The following is a 20,059-nucleotide window of genomic DNA, read 5'->3' as shown; positions in this document are numbered from 1 at the left end:
ACACGTACATAGAACTTACTAAGTGCTAGACTCTGGTCCGGCATGTTTTACATATGTTGACTGGTTGATTCTTCATAACAACTTTACAAGATATGAACTAAAACTCTCTTCACTTTTCAGGTGAGGGAACAGAGGCACAGAGAAGTTAAGAACTTGCCTAAAGAGATATAGTTAGTAGGTGGTGAAGCCAGGATTTGAGCTAGGTAGTCTGACTCTGGAATCTGAGTCTCTGAATTGGCATGGCATTCTGTTGCTCACAGGTTGAAGATTTCAGTATCTGCCTAGTTCCCTGCTCTTCCATCCTCTCTTCCTATGACTGGGAATAATCTTATGTTCATTTTCACAATAGTGAAATCTTCCAGTAATGAGTAAAAACACCATAGTATCGGGTCATTGAGCTGGGCATTGGTACTTGGAAAAATTATAAGTGTACTACTAACTAGTTGATTTGGAAGCACTTGAAATGGAAAGTGATGACTATTAAGAAATCCTTCTAAAACTAACGTCAATCCCCCTTTCCCTTTTATTGGATACCTTTAATAAAATTGTCAATAAGAAGAATGCCTTAGATATTGTGTATCTGGATCTCAACAAGGTATTTAATAGGGCTAGCATGACATTTTTGTGGATTGGAAGCCAAAAATGTGGTCTGAGTGATAGAATAGGTGTATGAATTCTGGCTGATCTTGAAAGTCATCTTTGAGTGAGAGCTTCAATACTGTTGTGAGGACCTTCTCTTTAACCCTTTCCTATTCTACTTTTTCTCAAAGGCTATAATAAGCACTTATGATGAAATCTCAGCAAGTTTGTAGGAGATGCAGGATAAAGATGAGTAGATTCAGTGGCCAGTGGCAGACTCAGAATTCAGAGGGCTCCCAGCAAGCTACAATGAACAGCTAAAATGAACAAGCTTAAATGCAATAAGGATGCATGTAAATGCATGTACTTTTGTTTAAAAATTAAATTCTGCGAGAACAGTATGAAAGAGGCATAGATTAACATTAGTATAGTAGTGGCTGGGGGGAGTCTTAGGACCTTTAATTTATTATAAACTCATCATGAGCCAAAAGTGTGTGTGGCTGCCAAGTATTGAATGTGATCTTGGACTACATTAATTACAGTATAATGAGAAGGCTAATTCCACTGTACTTGGTACCTACCAGACTCTGTCTGCGTTATTGTACTTAGACCATGGCAGGCTGACAAGCTGCAATGGATCTGAGACAGGCAGCTAGAGTGGAAAAAGAATCTGGAACCAATGATGTGTTGGAGCTGGCTGGTAACTGCTTGCTAGAGATTGCTAAATATTGAGGAATTTTGTGAGCTGGTTGTTAAACCTTTGGTAGCTTGAAATGGGCCATGGTGAGAGTATTTACACCATTGTAATTGGCAAATGCTGCAAATCAAGATTTTTTGTTTCTAGAGAGTGGGTTTGTCAGGAAACCACCATCAGTCACCTAATATGGAACATTATTCAGGCCAGAGAGTGTGTTATTGAATTACATTCAATAAAACAACAACAACAAATACAAAACAAAAACTTGAGGTAGTGGGTGGGAGGGAGGATGATGGGGACTTCAGCGTTATCTTTAAGTACTTGAAAAGTTTACATTTTTGCCATCAACAAATGAGAGTAATGCTTCTCAAACACTCCCATCTTTACACTAAGGACAGCAGAACCTGAGCTCTCACATCTTTCCAGCCATTCAGAGGTGTGGCCCCAAACCACCAATTAATAGTGAGAAATTTCTCTCAAGTTTCTCATATTATCCTTAAAAGTTATGTAAACTGTACATTTTATTCCACAATGGATTCATGTCTCTTTGAATTTACAAATAATGGTTTAAATAGGTTTTTCTCAAACTTCGATGTATATGAATCTCCTGGGTATCTTGTTAAAATGCTGGTGTCAGTTCAGTAGGTCTTGGGGAGAGATTGAGATTCTGAATTTCTAAGAAGCCTTCAGGCACCTGGAAAAAGGTCTATGCACAGTTTGAATAGCAAGGGTTGAAATTGTGAACTAACCTATTTACTTGCTTTCCCTCTCTCCTGCCATCTTCCAGTAAATTTTACACCCTAGGATGATGTGCCATGCTTAATCTGTGGCTGCACACCCCATAAGATCTTCTCTTTGCTCATCTCCTACAGAGACACAACCCTCTGGGGATGTATACATGTACCTCGAAAAGCTTGGAGTTACAACCTTAATGACTTGTATTTCATTCTTTGTCATCTTGCAGAATTCCTTTCCACTGAACAGCACTTCAGCCTTATACCTTCTGCCGATGCCGAGTACCATTACAAAAAATAGTGGAGAAAATTCATTCTTTTACCGATTGTGGGGAAATTGTCAAGGATGTCATTCACTGCATGACTTTCTGTTCTCTACTTGAGGACTCAGAGGAATTGGTTCTCAAGTTTGCTTTCCAGAAATTACTTCAGAACAATTTACTCTTTTTAATCTTACCAAATATTTGAAATCTTATAGTTGATTGCATTTTCTTTTTTCATTCAACATTCATTCAATGCATATTAATTGAGCACCTGCTAAGTGCCAGTCACTAGTCTAGGTCCTGGGGAACACAGCAGGGAACAAAACAGACACATATCTTTGCTCTCATGGAGCCTATACTTCAGTGTAGTAAACACACTCTGATTGTTAGGAAATACAGAGCCATATTTCAGGCCACCTTCAACAACTGTAAATGACCATATAAAGTACATTTCTGGTTTGAATTTGACTCCTGGCTGTATGATTCTCTAACCCTCATCATCTCTTTACCTGATTCTCTCAACTCTTTCTTTTTCTCTTTTTGGCTGCTGTGTACATTTTATTTTTTGCAAAATGCCGCAAACCCTTCATAGAATGAGGCAGAATATAAATAAACCACTAATTATGTGCAGCAAAGCCAATGCAATAAAGTTATAGAGAATCACACTTTATTCTAATATACAAATAGTCTAATATCCTGACATGAAATGGCTTACCTTATAATCTAGTGACTTTTCTGACCTTAGTTAGAATTGGCTGTTCACCTTGTTTGTGGAATTCTGACATGGTGCTTCTGTCATGAAGGGGTTTCTACTGGATGATATCTCAAGTGGCTTTTAGTAATCTGATCATACAGAAATTCCATGATTTCAATTATTCTACACATCACAATGGCTCCCATTCTCCCCACAATATCTATTGGAGAAGATTAATTCTTTGGGAAGATGGTAGCACTGGCGAGTCCCAAGAGGCAGGGGAAGGGAGACGGGAGACGGGTGGAGAGGGAGAGGGTTTTCTGCCAGAAAAGCAGCTCAGGGCTCAAATCCTCCACCTGGTCCACGTTTTGTGACACTCACTAAAATCTAATCTTCTGCCTTTTTTTTCTAACTTGTCTTGAGCCAATTCATGGTTTTCTTCAGATGAATAAAATACTCCTATATTTATAGTAGATGCTGTAAACCAGCCAGCCGTGATATTTTTTATATCATAAGCAGCTGCTCTCTGAGCCGACACTGAGTAAAAAAGGCCGATTTGTATTTTTACAGCCAGACATGAAACCGGCTTTCAATAATTTGGGAAGCACGTGCCACCACTTTGATCCTCAGGATGGTAATTTTTAAATGAGCCTCTAAAGATTGCAGATACTACAATTAATATAACTCTGAAAGGTAGCCCCGTTGTAGCCACTTACTCAAAAACAGGAAATTTTAAAGAATTAATTGATTTTAACTTCAATATGAAATATTGGCACTTGTGATGATACTACTCTGTGAATAGATAGAGGCAGCATTTATGACCTTTTTAACTACATTCCATTCACTGAAAAATGACAACTATACTAAAGAAATACTTTCCTCCTTGCTGCTGGCTTCTCCCAATGAGAGCTTTTAGCAAAGGGCATAGAAAGTCCTGCCAATAAATAACAGAAATTTACTATCCCCACCATCATTTTACAGTCTTGCCCTCCCCGCAAGAGGAACACAGAGAGCAGAATAGATGAAATCAACCTGCTTTGCTCAGCACCAAGGACATACTATTACTCAAACTGGGTGACTAAGGGAGAGATTAGTCTAGGAGGAATATACAGACGGAAAATGGTGTTGCCCCAGACACATTTCTTGGTGGTTTTTTTTTTGTTGTTGTTGTTGTTTTTCCAATTTCCCACCACTGATAGCTGTCTGCTCCAATTTATCTCCAATGTTACAGAAATCAGAATTTTCCTCACCTTTCGAGGACACTGAAAGATAGAAATCCCCTGCGCAAAAGCCATCTAGAAGGAACCATGTCTGCATTCCTTTTGTGGGACTTAACACTCCTCTCTGTATAAGAGAGACTAGGATGCTTTAGAAAATGCATCTTCAGACTCCTTGAATTGAGGAAGGAAGAGAGAGCCAGAAAGAGCTTAACTGGAATGAAAACCATTTTCCTGGACTCTGCTCTCCTGAATTAATCAGCTCCAGCATAGGCAGCTTAAAGAGCTTGTTGGGGAAAAATTTCTCTCGTTTGTCTATTTCTAGCAAGGCTGTATACAGATGAGTGCTTTCTAGCCTTTGGTCTGGGGCCATTGCAATCCAAATCAAAACAACTGTTTGCCATTTCTATAGAGAACTTTAATGATCTGAAAGGAAATCACAGGATGTACAAAAAGACCCAGATTTCTCTCCATTAGTGGTTTCAAGGGCTCTTGGTATAGTGATTCTTGAAATTACAATTACAGTTCATGAAGTTTCTCGGACAAAGCCCAGCTATTAGATTTGGTTTAAGGAAAGAACAAGGAGAGCTCTGGCCTTTATCTCATAGAACCCCAGCTTTACAGTCCTCGTCTAAGTCCTTAAGGAAAATATCTTACACCAAGGAGTAAAAAAGTATATTTCCTTCTTAGTAAGCATGCCTTTAGAACCTAGCCCAAGTTTCCCCCCCCTCCATTATTTAGGGCTTAATACCTATATTCAGGCTATTATTTTCATAGTTAATCCCTTGCTGCTCTAAATACATTTTTTATTATACCATTGATTTCAATAATTTATTACTCTGCTTCCACTTGCAGTGATGGCATACCCAAACTCTCCCCAAACAAGAAATTGATAGGAGCAAATGAAAAGCATTGATGACAATTGAGTTTCTGCAATGGATTGCCATCGGGCTAGCCATTTTCACCAGTGCAATTAAAGTCTCTATGCATGTGCTATAAGGTTAGTATAATTCTCCTCATTTTTGAGATGAAGAAACTGAGGCTCTAGGAGATTCACCCAAGCCCCCAAGTTTCTACAGTTTGAACCCAGGTAGCCTGACTTCAGAACCCATGCTCTTTTCTGATAGGCAGAATTTCCTTTTCTTCAGGATTGAAGATACAATCTATATTTTGTAGATGGCAATGTGAAGGATAAGATTTTAAACTTTGTCAGACTCCCACAGTGATCTTTGCCAGGTTGGTATTCCTGGAAATCTGTTTACAATACCGTAGCACTAAGCGCAGCCACTCAAGACAGATCATCTGGCTGAATCAGAGTGGTGCCTGCGCAGCACATGGGACTCTGTAAGAGAAGATCGTACAAGTTACCTTATACTTAATATAAAGAGTAGCTCTGTGTCGGAGCTTTCCTTGGGAATGGTAGAAGCCTGCCCACAATAATATTAACCCACTTGGTTATGTTATATTGTCTTATTGGTAGCCTGCACCCATTCATCTTTACTATTTTTACTATTTTGTTGCACCAAGTGATTACTGAGTTTTCCTATATTCATGACAGCAACGTGGAATTCTGATTTTCCCTCTTATGCTACGCAGGCATACCACTCAACAAGGATGACTGAACTTGCTTCAAGAACTGTATATTTCTACACCTTCCTGGGACCACAGCATGGAGAATGAATATACACCCAGAAAGCCTCAAAAGAGATGTTCCTGGATACTTCCAACCACTCAGAGTTAGCAGAATGGGATCAAAGATCCCTTTTCCTTTCCTTGTGCAAATGCACCCTGCGCATCTGCATCTGGAGAGGAGCCCCAGATTTCTACATAAGTCATGGGAAGTCAGGTCAGGGCAGAAGGGCATTGTGGTGAAGGCTAATAGCTGGCCACCAACATCCATTGTCCTCTTCTTCCACAGTAATAAAGTTGTTGCCAGACACATTGAAGGCCTCTGTCATGTTCTTACATTTGGGCCCCTCTGTACAGCTACAGTGTATTTAAACATAATTGCCTGGCAACACATTTGCTAGCATTATTTGCAGTTATTTGTGACCATGTGACTATGCTTTAGACCAGTGGTTCTCAAAACATCAACATCACCTCAGAGCTTGTTAGATATACGAATTCCCATACTCAGTGAATCGGAAACTCTGGGGGCAGGGCTCACAGTATGCATTTTAACAAGACCTCTAGGGGATTCTGATGCATGTTGAGGTTCCTGAAAATAAAATGTGAATAGAAATAATGTGTGGTCCTTCATGCCTAGGCCTAAAGACATTGAGTAGGCCTCTTCCATACTCTTGTCCTGCTTCCTTCAGGCCAGAGCCAGATAAGGCTTCAACCTCGGATCAACCATGCTGATGGGGACAATGCTTTAGGGCAAGGGTTTTATGCCAGTTTCAGAGTTAAGTTTTGAATGCATAAAGTCTCAGAGTTAAGTTTTGAATGCATAAAGTAAAATATATAAGATTATGTTTTAAAAAACATTTGTATTGGTTGGGCGCAGTGGCTGACACCTGTAATCCCAGCAGTTTGGGAGGCCAAGACTGGTGGATCACTTGAGGTCAGGAGTTTGAGACCAGCCTGGCCAACATGGTGAAATCCCATCTCTACTAAAAATACAAAAAAATTAGCTGGGCATGGTGACGTGCACCTGTAATCCCAGCTACTTGGGAGACTGAGGTGGGAGAATCGCTTAAACCCAGGAGGCGGAGGTTGACGTGAGCTGAGATCGTGCTACCGCACTCCTGCCTGGGCGACAGAGTGAGACCCTGTCTCAAAAACAAAAACAAAAACAAAAAAACTCACAAATCTTCGAGACAGTACTATATGTACAGTTTTAGTAATGCATTAACAAGATTTGGTGGTAGGTATAATGACTTACATAAATTTGAGATATCTGCAAAAACTGTAATATAATATGGAAAATATTCGTGATTTCTCTCTTTTTTTTTTCAATTCAAATAAAGATTTATTGTCTGTGATTTCTATTGGTGACGAAGTTCCAGGTATTCCTAGTAGTACTATAGGTTGTCTACATTTCTAATGTAAGGAAATGCTAAATTTCAATTAGAGATTTGTGGTAGGCTGAATAATAGCCCTCAAAGACATCCATGTGTGAATCCCAGAACCTGTGACTGTTACCTTACATGGCAAAAGGGACTTTATAGCAGAGGTGATTAAGTTAAGGATTTTGAGATGGGAAAATTCTCCTGGATTATTCAGGTGGGGCCTAAATGTTATCACAAGTGTCCTTATAAGAGGAAAACAGAGGGAGACTGGACAATAGAGGAGGATAAGGCAATGTGATGATGGATGCTATGTTGCCGGGTTTGAAGATGGAAGAAGGGTCACAAGCCAAGGAATGCAAGGAAGACTACCGAAGGAGGAAAAGACAGGGAAATTGATTAACTGCCAGAGCTTCCAGAAGGAACACAGCCTTGCCAATACCTTGACTTTATCCCAGTGAAACTGATTTAAGATTTCCGACCTCCAGAACTGTAAGGGAATAAATCTGTGTTATTTAAAGCCACTATGTTTGCGGCCATTTGTCACAGCAGCAATGGGAAATGCATGCAAGGTTAGCTAAAATGATGGTGATTTTTTTTTCCATCAAAGTTCATGAACCTCTTGAGTTCTATCCATGAACCCCAGGTTAAGAACTCTTACCCTAGGGGTTTGGGGAGCTACAAAGTGGAAGGAACCTGGGTCTTTGAATGACTCCATGAGGCAGTGCTGCCTATGAATATAGAACCCTTACTTTAGACCAATGCTACTTACTTTAGACCAATACTAAGAGAAAAATAAACTTCTTTGATTCTTTAAGCCACTGAATTTTTGGAGGCTCTTTTAATAGCACCATAGCTTCCCTTAACTATTATGGTTAGTAGGTGACGCTTCAGGAGGGGACAGGGAATAGATATAAAGGAATCGTATATGGACAGGAAGAAGAACACAAAGCACCTTAGCCCATCCGACTAAGGAGCAAACAGTACTAGTGGGTGGTAAGGGCTGGAAACAGACCCAGCAAGGTCAGGAAGTCGGGGCTGCACACCAGAGGGCAGGTCCAGAAAGGGGTGGAGTCATGGAAGGAGGAGCAGCCAGGGCTCCAGCAGCATGAGTGACTGAGGCCCTCTTTGTGTTTCAGATTCCATCTCTCAGGGTCATTCTCAGCTCACGTAATGCCCTGGAGTATTCAGCCAATAAGACCTGGACTTCTCTAGCAGCCACACCAAAGAGCTTGGTTTGGGGTTTAAAGTGCATGTTTCTATTGTACCTTGCAGACACTTGGGCTCTTGTTCCCCCAGCCATGAATCTCTAATCTTGTTCTCCAACTCTGAGACCCAAATGGGCTCCTCTAGCTTTAGTAATCTTCTGGTCTCCCTTCCCTGCTTCTTGAACCTCAAATTTCAACTTTCCTCACCTTGCTGTCTTTAGTTTCTGTAAGGTGAAAATTTCCAACTTCAACTTAACCTCTCACCACCAGTTTCTTTAGAAATCTACCCCCAAGCTGAGCATGCCTCAGCCTCATCTGGAATGGATAAGGCTTCCAAGAGACATCTTTTCATCATGGTTCCGCCTTGAAATAAAGAAATGAACATTTCTCAAGAGTATTACTTGAAGATAAATTTATCTTCATTTATTATATATAGATATCAGCAGTTGAAGTCAATCACTAAGTGATGAAAAAGTATGAGTGTACATGTGCACAGAGTACTCATATTTCTTAAATCTTTCTGCACATGTTAAGAGGTGTTAAGGAGGGGAGAAGTTAGGTGGGTAGTTTAAACCCTACCTTTACATTGTTTTAAAGTATATATAATGATTTTCCTTGTATAGTTTCTTATATTTATCAATAAAACCCAGTAATCCCGTAATAAAACAGAGTTGCCGAAGAATGTCTGTGATGAAATTTTGGAAATGTTAACAGCTGATGAAAATTGAAAAAAATGAAGTAATAAGAAAAAATTTTCTTCTGAAAATGCCATCTAGAGTAGCCATTAAATAATCATAACTCCTCACATTGGTGGGAAATTTGGTCAGACCAAAGTAAATGTAAGGGCAGCAACAAGAAATTTCCAATAATTAGACAGATATAAAGAACTAGTCTAGTCTAGTCTTAATTATACATTTTGATATAAAAATGGCTAAATTAACTCTAGGGATAGAAATATATAAATTATTATTAAAAGATGACTATAACTTAATTAGAGTTTTGTTTCATTTAGTTCCTCAAATGCATTCCTGGAAACTTAGGCAAAAATCTATCAGATTTTTTCTTGATTATAATTATAATTTTGGAGCTTCCATGAATACATGAAAGTCAATTGCAAGAAATTTTTAAAAGATGCCAATTGTAATGGTAACAAAATTACATAAGGTATCTAGGAGTAAGTCTAACATGTACAATAATTCTATGAAAAAGTTGTAAAACTATTGAAAGATGGTGAAGGTAGGAGGATTCAATAGGATAAATAGTCCGCTCTTCCCCAGATTGAACTATAAACTGAATACAATTGAATACAATTTCAACAAGCTGGATCTTGGCATGCTGTTTCCAAAATATACATGAAGAATAATGCTGAAGCCTATCTAAGATGCTCCTAAAGAAGAGAAACCAAGTGGAGGAATTGGGTCCTCCAAATATTATGACTTATTATATAACTGTGTATAATAATGTAGAGGTTCATTTTGGATAGTGTATGGTGAGGTGAGGCTTCGTTTCCATTCTTTCCCCTAGGGATAGACTATTACCTCAGTATCATATATTGAATAGTTCATTTTATCTTCTTAATTTGCAATATGTATGTATCTGTGTCTCTGGTCTCCTTTCTGTTCCCTTGTTTAGTCCCTGTGCTAATCTCAGAAGTGATCCCATCACTTTTGCCATACTCTATTGGTTAGAAGCACATCACTAGGTCCAGTCCACATTAAGGGGAAGGGTGTAACACAAGAGCATGAATATTAGGAAGTCGGAATCACTGGAGGTCATCTTAGAAGTCAGCCTGCTACAATATATGTCAGTCCAATAGAAAATTATACAAAAGGCATTAACAAATATTTCACAAGGGAAACACAAAAGACTTATAAACAATTGAAATGCTGCTAACTCCATTAATTAATTAATTTCTAATACCACAATGAGATATCATTTCATGCTCACTTAAACAGAAAAATTAAAAAATGACTGTATTACTTGTTGACTATTTCCATATGTTGGAGCAATTCTAACTAATACATATTTTTCATAAGTGTGCAAATTGGTACAACAAAACTTTGGAAAAGAATTTGGCATTACCTAGTAAAGTTAAAATGCAGAAACCTTTGGCCTGATAATTTAACTCCAAGCATACACTCAAAATAAATCGTTGTGCATGTACCCTAGGAGAAATGTACAACAACATACATAGCAACCTAATTTGTGATAGACCAATACCACAAAACCAAATGTGCAGCACCAGTAAAATGGATAAATAAATTGTGACATAGTCATACAATAGAATACCATCTAGTGGCTAAAGTGAATAAATTACAGCTATACACATGAACATGAGGAACATAAACAAAAACCATACTATTGGCTGGGTGTGGTGACTCACACTTGTAATCCCAGCACTTTGGGAGGCTGAAGTGGGCGGATGGCTTGAGGTCAGGAGTTGGAGATCAGCTTGGCCAACATGACAAAACTCTGTCTCTACTAAAAAAATAAATAATTTAGCTGGGTGTGGTGGTGGTGTGCCTGTGGTCTCAGCTACTTGGTAGGCTGAGGCATGAGAATGTCTTGAACCCAGGAGGCGGAAGTTGCAGTGAGCAGAGATCAAGCCACTATACTCTAGCCTGGATGACAGAGTGCGGCATCATCTCAAAAAACAAACAAACAAAACAAAAAAAAGACCCCAAAAACCGACCATACTATTGAATGATATAAACAATTCATAGAAACAAGTGTATAGTATGTTTTTATTTATATGAAGTTCAAGAACAAGGAAAGTCAAATAATACTACGTATCTATATATCTGTATCAATATATCTACATCAATATCAAGAAAGTTATTAACAAAAGCAGGATAATGAAGTTTCAAAGCTGTTGGGCAATGAGTACTTAAATGTTTATTATTATTATTTCAGCAGTGAACACACAATACATTATCTTATATATATGGTGTTTTCATGCTAAAATGTGTAGGGAAAAATAATGATAGCTACTGTTTTCTGAGCATCCCTCTGTGCTAGCCACCTTGTAGATACCCTCTTTGAAGGAATGCATCCTGAGCTTTTTTTTTTTTTTTTAATGCTCATTTTCTGTTTATTGGTTTTTACTTTCAGGAGTCCTAACCTAAAATAAAATAGAACACACTGTGTTTAAAGCAATGGGGGAGTCATGTAACAATAAAACCAATGAAGAAAATTCTAATGCTGAGGTAAGGTAAGTAGAATTTTACCTTTATACACAACCCGGAAATTATAACCATTTAATCTACCCACAGAGCCCTCTGGACCAAATGTAGTCAAATGGACAATCAGACTGGAGCAGGGTTTCTTAACCTCAGCACTATTGACATTTGGGGTCAGATCATTATTTGCTATGCAGCTGTCCTGTGCATCCCAGGAGGAGATACGTGGCTCTCCTCCCCAAAGTTGTGACAACCAAAAATACTTCATACACTGTCAATTTTCCCTGGGGAGGCAAAACTGCCCCTGTTTGAGACCCACTGAACCAGATGGTCTTGGCACACTCAATGGAAGTACACACATAGGGAAACTATCAAATGTCTATCTTATATTTCCTTGGTATTTCTCAGTCATTCATCTATTCCCTTGACACTTATTGACACACATTTTTAAGAACTAAGTGTTAACTTTAACAGTTAAATTATCACTTCAGGTTTCTTGAACACTAATCACGCAGCAATAGCTCAGAAAGAATCCAACAGTTTATAATCACAAGTCTGCTTCCGCATTTCTTTATTTTCAAGATCCTTTCAAAATAAATAGAAGACTAGATAGACCTCAGCAGGATTCGAGTATGCATTAGTGTCCACTTGTAGGTTTGGGCTGACCTTAAAGGGGGACAATTAAACCCTCCACACTCAAGGCTAATGCAGTTTCTTTGAAAGTTTTGTTGGGTTTAGCATATGAGGAGCTTCCAGCTATGTAAACAGGATGGCTGCTTACATTGATTAAATCATAACCTGAGCTAAGTGGATATGCTGATAGCAAGATTGACCTGTATTAAAAATTTAGGGAAAGGACACTTAAAAATGTTAATGCACGCACTTACATGTATGTATAAATTTTTTTTCTACTCACATAGGAGAAAGGTTTTCAGCCTCTCTGTACGTGGTGATTGTAGGCTGCAGACTTCATGAAACCCTTTGGATATTCATTTTCTTCGCTTAGTCGTTTAAAAGACTCTCCTCTAGCTATGCATGATTTGCTCTTTCTCTATCCTTGCTCATATTTTTAAATTGTGCGTTTACAAGGAATAAAAAGAAACTCCTAAGTTGCAGTGTAATTGTGCGCAAGGAGTGTATTTTGGTCCCTGCTGCCGTGTCAGAGGCTCAAAGAAGGGATGCTGTTGCCATGGAGACAGAAATGTTGAGCTGGCTTTATCACCTTTGCCCTGCTATTTAAAATCATATGCACAGCAAAGCTCTGGCAGACACAGGGCTTTCTCTGGTAGGTCAACCACCTCCTCCCTTTTTCTCTTTTAAAAACATCAACTTGGCAGATTAATGCCATTTTCATTTATGACTGTTATAAAACATAATGTAAATATCCTCTTGCACAGAATGAATGGGCAGCTCTTTGTGTTGTCTCATTCCAGCATGAAACTGAAATTCCTTGAGAGTTTGCCGAAACCAGTTCCCCTAATGTGTTCTACCCTCTTTCTTGGCTTTCTGAGAGTACCAGAGCAGTGGGTAGAGAACAGAGAGAAACCATGGACATTATAAGATGAGGCAAAAGTGATAGAAAGGAAGTTAATTGCAGGCTTTGAAAATGTTGTTTAAACAAACCCCTCTGTGCTTAGGGTACTGGCTTTTCTCATATACTCCTGGTGAATGAGTGGGCCCATGTTGGCTTTCTGAAGGCAATTTGGCAATACATATCAAAAGCCTTGAAAATGCCTCTTGGCCCATCAATTACAATTCTAGTAATTAATTACAAGAGCACATAAGTGATTGTAAATAAATATTTACCACAGTTTTATTCATGACAGTGGAAAACTAGAAACACCCAGTTTCAGAAACATGCTCACAAAAGGGGATTGGTTAAATAAATTCTAGTACATTACACACTGGAATACTAGGTAACTGTATTAAATAACAGTGTAGAAGGTTATTTATTAACATGGAAAGGTATTCAAGTGATACTATTTAATTAAAAAACAGGTTACAAATCACTAAGTGTATTAGTATTCCATTTAAGAAAAATAATTATTGAAACACACGCATATACACATGGAAAACTGGAAGGTTATATATCAAATTTTAGTTCTTTGAGTGTTATTTTAATTTATTCTTTTTACTTCTCAATTTTATAAGTTTTACAGTGACCTCTATTACTTGTATAATTTAAAAAGGTCAATTACTAAAAAAATTAATTCATATGCATATGAAAAGCGTTTTTTAACTTAAAAAGTCTTAGAAGTGTTTCTTAGAAAAGGGAATTTCTACTCAATGTCCTCAGAATTCCAAGACCAAGTCATTACCTTCTGCCCTCAAATGGATTCTTTTCAGAATTTTGGGGGCCGTTTTACTCTTTTAGGCCCCACAAAACACAGTCTGTTAAATCCAGCTAAAAGCATTGAACTTACTGAATTTTTGAGCTACTCTAAACCGGTGTCCAGAATAGCCTCCAAGAAAGCAGGGCTCACTCTATCCATCACCTCTGCCAGAACACTCGGCTACCCAGGTAACGACATCCGCAGAGGGGAGGCACCAGCTGCTGCTGAGAGCCGAGATGAGGTGCAGATGAAGGGATTTAATAGTCCCATCTCTGTCCTCTCAGAATCCTTCCATTGGGGATGCAGGGATGGGGGTGGGGGAATAAACCTTGAGCAAACCATAAATAAACTCACTGCTAGGATGTGATTGCAACTCTCCATGCTCTCTCGTTTTCTATCTTTTTCTCTCTCTCTCTCTCCAATTCTCTCTCTCTCTCTCTCTCTCTCTCTCTCTCACACACACACACACACACACACACACACACATTTGTCATTACCAATGAACCTTTTTTTCAATATGACATGGAGGTGAGTATTCCTACATCACCTGTATGTATTTCCTTTCCTAATGGAGAAATTTTTGTGAGTCCAAAATAATGTGCAGAAGCATTGGATGCAAACAATTGAGACACGACCACAGTTGCTCGTCACTCTAATGACACCTTCCCCTCCAACTATCAATTTCCTCAGCACCATCACAGCAAACAAGATGAACACCTGGGTCACTACAAAGCATAAGACAGCCTTAACAATATTTCCATGGACCCACTGTAAAGCATGAACACCATATTAACTGTGGAGTTCTTGAAACTGCCAGATGGGAGGAGTAGCCTTTTCCATCACCCCCTATCCCCTGCCCTGGCAGCTCTGGAGGGGTGTGGCCTATATTATTTAACAAGCAGTGAAGCTAAGGTCTCCAAGCTCCCCTGGCTTGCCCTAAAACTTCACTCTCAAGTTTTCATTCACTGACTGCCCCCCTGTAGCCAGACAGGCAAAACAAATCAAAGACAAAATGCCTCCCCAAGCTTCCATTAGCTGGAGCCTTCTGAATAGCAATCCTTAATCACAAGAGCAACATCTGCACAGGCTTTGGTGAAAAACAATATTGGCTAAAAGAATAAGATGGAATGGCCTGGAATAAAGCACCAAAACATAGGGCAGAAACGATATGTCCAGACTAAATACAAGGCAGATCATTGCTTTTAATTTTCTCAATATTGCTTTTGATATGGTATGCAATAGACTAAATGTGCCCCTCCACGAAATTCATATATGAAACTCTAACCTCCAACGTGATGGTATTAAGAGGTGGGGCCTTTGGGAGGTGATTTGGTCATGAGGGTGGAGTTCCTGGTCTGCAACCCTGAAGAAAGTCCTCACCAGAACCTGATCATGCTGGCACCATGATCTCAGATTTCTAGCCTCCAGAACTGGGAGACATAAATTTCTGCTGTTTGGAAGCCCCCATTGTATTGCACCTTGTTATAGCAGCCTGATCCAAGACATGGTACTTTAAAAAATGTCAGAATGTATTTTTATTTCAGTTTAGTTCAACAAAAATTTACTGATCCTCTCTGTACCTCACTATTTTCTTCTGTAAAATGAGAACAGAAATAGAAAGTATCCCTGGTGTTGTTCTTAGGATTAGATGAATCAGTTTGTGTAAAGTCTCTAAAAGTGCCTAGCACAAGGTGAATGCTCAATAATTATTATCATTTTTTTTTACCATTACTGAGCATCCCTTACTACCAGACACTTACTGAGCATTTTATGTGAAATAGTTGGATCTTTTTTATTGCACTACATCATTCTATTGTATGAACACTCTTTATCCATTCTCCTGTCAATAGACAGGTGAGTTTATCCATTCTCCTGTCAATAGACAGGTGAGTTTCTTTGTAGTTTTTGGCTATTGTTAATTAAGCTGTTATGAACCTTTTTATAGTCATCCTTTGCAGGATATATGCACCCATTTCTCTTGAGTACATACTTGGAAGTGGAATTGCTAGATCACTGTTCAGCTTTCTAGAGACCGTCAAATAGTTTCCAATGCATTGACAATGCTTATCTGTTAATGATCTACTTTGTGCCAAGCACAGAACAACCAGCTGGATTCTGAAGCTATAGGGTAAACAAGACATAGTCCCTTCCCCTGTGGAGTTAGAAATGCTACCCCACTAAGTAGCACTTTAAATATCTTGGCTCTTACTGTCCCCTTTTTATCTTCCAGCAGAAGGACAGGATTGCTTTGTACATACAGAAAGGTTGAAATGCAAAAAAATGTAAGTGACAGATCTCATGATCTCTAGAATTACAAGGCAAATTAGCAGTGAAGCTAGAACTAGCAGAGCAGCAACAACACAAAGAAGCAAACACACACAAATTCCACTCTTTTTTCTAAACAACTAGGTCATAAAGCTTCAAAGGGAGGCCATCCTCAGATATATGCAGTAGCGGGCAGTTCAGGCCCCTGCCTGCTTTTATTAGGCCAATATGCAGTACATTAGGTGAGTGTAGCTGAGACACTGGGGAGTCCCTGAAACCCTTCTCTATGCTCTGGAAAAATCCAGCATTGAACTACCTGAGCTAGTCTTTAGTTTGGCTCTGTGCGAAAGCAAACAAGATGAATATCAGTAGCTTCCTTTCCCTCTACATAAGGAACCTGGACATCTTAGTGAAAATAAAAGAGAGAGAGACATTTGGGCAACCACAGTTAAATGTCTTATTTGGCATAGAGAGACACATTCTAATTCAACATAGGGCTGAACTGATATGAACAGTTTTGGGTGGAGGGGATATACCAGGGTTACTCAATCTTGGCACTATTGACCTTTGGGGCTGGATGACTCTTTGTTGTGGAATTGTTCTGAACACTGTAGAGTGCTCAGCAGCATCCCTGGTTTCCACCCATAGATGCCAGCAGCACCCAACTGTGACAACCAAAATGTCTTGAGACATTGCCAAATGTGTATGGGGGAGCAAAACTGACCCTGGTTGAATCACTGAGATACACTTATGTTAAGAATGCGGGACAGTTGAGTTTTCCTATTTCCTAACATTCTAAATCTTGAAGATGGGTCCTATTGTAAGGGAGAAGGGCTGACATTTAATATCAAGGAACTTTGATACTCCATAGACAAGTGTCAAGAACACTTAGTGTTTTAATTCCTTAAGGGAAATAACTAGAATATTAATACAGAATAATAAACAGAAAACCCCATTTCAACTATTGGAAAATCTGAGTTATGTCATTTTTCAATATGATTTTACTTCGAATGCAGCAGGGTGAGATTTTCAGCATCCTCTTTGCTGAATAATGATTTGCAATTGGGTATCAGTTGCATATTAATAGATACTATGAGAGTGCTTTAAGAAGAGAAACTATTTCTTCTCTAAATGCTTTGTTTTTGTTGATGTTATTGACGCTTGTGATTTTTCCTATATCTAAATAAGGGTTTAGGTAAGTAGATGTTAAAATTTTGTTTGGATCTTGTCTAATTATGGTCCAGCAAGGCCAGGGGAGTTATTGTTTTTCAAAGAAGGAACTTCTTTTCTATAACGATAAAGGTTTAACAATGTGTATCTCTCTCATTCATTCATTCATTCATTCACTTAAAAAAAGGCAATTATTCAGCCTGAGTAACAAGGCAAAACCCCGCCTCTACTACAGGCATGTGCCACCATAAGCCAGGCATGGTGGCACATGCTTATAGTCCTAGCTGCTCTGGAGGCTGAGGTGGGAGGATGGCTTGAGCCTCGGAGGTCAAGACTGCAGTGAGCTGTGATTGTACCACTGCACTCCAGCCTGGGCAACAGAGTGAGACTGTCTCAAAAAAACGTAATTATTGAGCATCTACTAGTTGCTCTGTTACAGGGATATAAGTGTTCACAAGACAGGCACAGAGTGCATGCTGGTGGTAGTGGGTGGAAAGCACACTATGGAGCACCAGTGGTGGTATATTGTTAGTTCTAGCTCTGCCAGTGGCCAGCTCTCAGACTTTTGGAGGGCCACCTCATCTTTCTGGAACCATGTATTAAGTGAGAGGTGGATTAACTAAAATGGCAAATAGGTTTCACCTCTAGTGCCAACACATCAATTGCTATTGGCTACCCAGAGCACTTGATTATGAGGTTCTATCTTCATTTAATGGCCACGAGAGCTATCACTGATTACCGATGTCTGGCATAGGCACACTGTGGAAACTGAAGGCAATCCGCATGAATTTGCCATCCCTGGACTTCTAAGGCTTCAGGTTCTATGATTTGCAAAAACTCTGCCCTTTCTATTTCAGTATAGTTTTGTGTAGGTGAGCAAGGTTATTTAAGTTCTTAGTTTGGAAACAGGCCATATTCTCCCTTTGCCCTATCCTCCACTTCTAATTTTCTTGTTCTGGTCCTAGAGAAGAACTGCAAATTAATTCCACAATACCATTCCCCCAAAGGTTAGTTTGCAATATTTGCTGACATCCTTCTTCATCTTTGAAAAGACCAAATAAGGCAAAACTTGACCTCCCTTCATTCAGGTAAATGATTTCCCCGTGTAGTGAGAGATGACTGTTTTCTTAATTTTGAATAGATGAAAATAGGCACCAATTGACAAACCTGTGGCTAGGAGGAAAAAATCCCTTTAACTCACATTTTGCTTCAATTACATTGAGGACAAAGGAGCACATCACACCCTGTGCATGAATAGATGCTTCATTATTCAAAACAAGCATCAAAGAGCATTTCGTCCCCTATAGAAAATACGCAATCACTGTTTAATTCAATGGTAGGATGCAAATTTAAATTCCCATAAGGGGAAGGCTGTTAATGCCATTTAAATTGGTTGTAAATTACAGATAATACGCTCGAGACCCCCGAGTACAGATTAGTGGAGTATTGCTTTAGGAATTCAATTCTACTTTGAACTTATTGTGTATTTATCTATGAAAAATAAAGCCATGAAGGCTTGTTTACAGCTACATTTTATTGCCTATCTTTTGTTTTAATTTCTGAAGCAAATATTTCACTTTTAAATGCCATGGAGATGGTTCAGTGTAGTACAAGGAAATGCCATGATGTTAAACAGATTAGTCTTAGAGACCGCTCTTCATTAAAAACAAACAAACAAACAAACGAACAAACAAACCAGAGAGAGAGACAATACAATGGCATTTAATAAAAATGTCATACTAGCTGGCTTTTCTATCTTTTTACCTCATTTCTTTTAGTGTTCCTGCCATTTAAAAAGCCCATGGTCGCAAGACAATTATGCTTTTCAGAAATTAGAGGCTGTGATTATCTCTTGCTGCTAAAGTATGTCAACCACTTAGAGGTTGTTTCTCATTTTCACAGATTAACTAATCATGAGTGGGATGCCTGATGGGTGAGTCTTTGTTGGAAGAATTATTCCTTAAAAACAAGGGCCTTTCAGAAGAAGAACGTGTTAGATAAAAATGGACACTTTTCAACAAAGGTTTCTGAGTTCCCAGCTTGAAGAGAAGCAATTTCCCTCCCAGTTCAGAGAAGTAAAAACTATTCCTTCTTTGATGTGGTTTCATGTCTCACATAGGAAATAGGGTTACGTGGGTGATAAAAATAAATCAGCTTTGAGGCTCATGTTTTCTTCTCTGGCAGCTTAGGGGGTATGTTTTTATTTTGTGTGTGTGAAACTGAAAGGTATATAAAAAAAGTTGCCGTTGATATATACACACACAATGAAGCCAAGTTATGGAACAATGGAGGAATGCCTAATTCATTATGCCAGAAAAATGGATCATTACCATCAATACCACATGGAGTTAATCATTTCCAAAGAGCTATAGTACCAGGATATCCATAACACCGCACCTAAATGGAATAATGTTTTATTTTTTCTTTGATCTGTCACAGGTACTTCAATCTTTGCCAGGACTTTAGTGACACTATAAACATTTCATTATATTGTTCCTATGAATTACACAGACCTTGTGATAGCTCTTGAGGTTAACTGAATTTTTAAAAAATTGCCAGTATTATCTTGTTTATTTGTCATTTTGTAATGCTTTATAAAATAACATGGAACCTGACCTTTCTTTTCTTTTTCTGGCTATTTGCATTTAGGTTAAACAGGAGTTTTTTCTTTATAACTAAGGGTAAGGATGAAAACAGCTAGTTGAAACCCAA

This window comes from Macaca fascicularis, chromosome X, assembly GCF_037993035.2.
Source record: "Macaca fascicularis isolate 582-1 chromosome X, T2T-MFA8v1.1".
Taxonomy (NCBI): domain Eukaryota; kingdom Metazoa; phylum Chordata; class Mammalia; order Primates; family Cercopithecidae; genus Macaca; species Macaca fascicularis.
This window is presented reverse-complemented; position numbering follows the sequence as displayed.